This window comes from Montipora foliosa, chromosome 7 (genome assembly GCF_036669935.1).
Source record: "Montipora foliosa isolate CH-2021 chromosome 7, ASM3666993v2, whole genome shotgun sequence".
NCBI lineage: Eukaryota > Metazoa > Cnidaria > Anthozoa > Scleractinia > Acroporidae > Montipora > Montipora foliosa.
In genome coordinates, this window is record NC_090875.1 from 38,961,830 (window position 1) to 38,964,206 (window position 2,377).

General features: G+C 40.4%; 1 long non-coding RNA gene across 1 annotated transcript in view; it reads right to left on the bottom strand.

Moving 5' to 3' along the window:
• Nucleotides 1-2,001: 2,001 nt before the first annotated feature.
• The window catches only part of LOC138010974 (uncharacterized), a 9,004-nt gene continuing 8,628 nt past the window's right edge, over nucleotides 2,002-2,377 (bottom strand). The window contains exon 3 of the long non-coding RNA XR_011124607.1: nucleotides 2,002-2,377. This exon is cut by the window's right edge and continues 429 nt beyond it. This is a non-coding gene — a long non-coding RNA (uncharacterized lncRNA).

Consider the following 2,377-nt stretch of genomic DNA (forward strand, 5'->3'; position numbering starts at 1 on the left):
GCAAACTGATCCGAGCAGATGTATCTTGCAGTGAATATACCCTTTTTTACATGTTCTCGTAACCATTCTTTGGTTTTTCCCCCTTTGAATCCGTTCTCAAACAGCTTCAGTAGCATAAGCGTTACGAGCGGTTTTCCTTTCAGTGCTAGTGCCATATTTTAAAATTTAGCGTCAACTTGAACTTGAATCTTTGATGTAGCAATGTTGGGTAGTGTTTTGCCACTTCTTCAACGTTTACATCGAACAACGTAGCATGAGGGATCCAACTTTGTTCCACAATGTTCCAGTGCTTTGTTCCTCTTCCAACAAAGTCGTGCCCTGCTAGCCTATCACGAATTGCTATCTTATTTTCAAGCCTAGGCTTTTCGCATCACTTTTAACAAAGATGGCGGACCAGGACCAAAAGGCAGTCGTAGCTGTTGATGAACAGCCTTTCATGAGGACTATAAGCGGTTCATCACCCATTTTATTGCCTGTTTAGCGATACCTGGCTCAATAGCGTTTAATTAAAATACCTGCTAATTGATCTGGACTTCTTAATTAAACGGGTGTACATTGTTGTAATAACTGTACAACGACAGAGAGATACCCTTCTCCACTCGTTCTGGTAAACTTTACCTGTTTTTTCCTCTTTTGAATCCGTCATTTCCGTCCTCCAACACCTCTGGTACAATAAACCCTTTAAGCGCTTTTCGTTTCCGTGTCTGTGCCATATTTTCAAATTTAGCGCCAACATTAAAGTTATGGGGGTTACTGTTTTGCCACCATCGCAACATTTGCATTCAACAATGGTTGCAGTGGCATTAGGGAGTTAACACTAAGGTGAAAATCAAGTTCTAATGTCCAGTGTTTCCCTAGGGATTCAAAACACCACAGAGGTGACACTAGAGTCAACACTATGTTGTATACTGTGTTTCTCTCAAGTGTTCGATACTTTGGCCTGGGCTTAGAAAAAAAAAAACAACAACAACGTCGGCGAGGGCAAAGGGACAATAAAAGATAGCTTTAATGAACTCTGCACGCCCAGAACGAGTGTTTTGCACTTTGTCCTTCCCGTTCTAGTCTTGTCAACCGTAAAGGCTGGTTTTTATCTATCGACGCAAGCACAAGCGTAAGCACAAGTAGCTTATGGTAAGTTAAAACAGCATAACTACGCGCAAATGATAGGCGGAGAGTCTGAAACGAATGCTTTAATTGGCCAGACACCGCCAGAGGCAGTAAATCGGGCACCAAGAAACTCGCCATAATAAGAAATTCCAAAGATTTGAGCCTCTATTCTCCTTTACAGCCGACATGCTCGTCCACTCTCCACTCACTTCACAGGTAACCCAATTTCCATCTCAGTTATCCGTTTCAATGCACTGTTTGGTCAATGGTAGAGCAGCCCAATTAGCAATCGGAAGGCCGCCTCTCGAGAAAATATTTAATAAACGGCGATGGCTACGGCAACAAAAACGTCCTCTCAAAATACAACTGTTCTCCATGGGCCATGGCGCGCACATTGAAGTTGAAGCTGAAGCCAGATGTTAGCTTGCGCATTTCGGTCTACAGTTGCTGAACGGATTGTTGAGAGGGTCTCAACACTATTCAGCATTTCATGAACTGTAGGCATGTTGAACCGATGTTGTATGAGACTTTAAATCAGCATGATCTACAATTTTAACCAAATCAAACAACCTTTTCAAACGCCCTCTACTTTTGCCTAAGAAAGATCATGGATGCTGAATGCTAGCCGAAGAAAGGTGGAACCTCTTAAATACGCGTTTGCGGAAATACGCGGGTGAGAGTTTCTGACGCCTTGCGCGAAAGGGTCTTTTAAACAGATGTACTACGCACAGTGAATGACTCCATTGTTTTAATCAAGTTCCCGGTCGACTTTATTCCAAAAAATACATCATAGCAAAAGGCACACAAATCAAACAAATGAAATAGTTCGTCATGGCTTTAAAAAAGTACCTCAGTTTCTAGCACATTGTACTATTGTAACTTTTTTCCTGGGAACTAATGTTTGTAAAAAATAAAATCAGGCAGAACTATAAACCTTGGAAAGATATTTTCGGCACAAATTGACACAAGCGCCAAGAATGTGATAAAGAAAACCGTATTGCATCACCTATTATAAATTACGTTATTGTTTATCTTGTGTCTTTAGGGATTAGTTGCAATCCATCTATTCTACTTTTTAAGTAGTTAAAATAACACTCTTTTCACAGATATTAACATCGTCTTTGGCAATACTTTCGTGGAATCAATAAGTAAACGCAAAAACTTATCTCTTTCAGAGAAACATTTTGTTGCATTAAGTGGTGGATAAATCAGTATTTACCCTGAAAACTCTATTTTCAACAACAATTCACCGTCTTTCACATATTGAGGA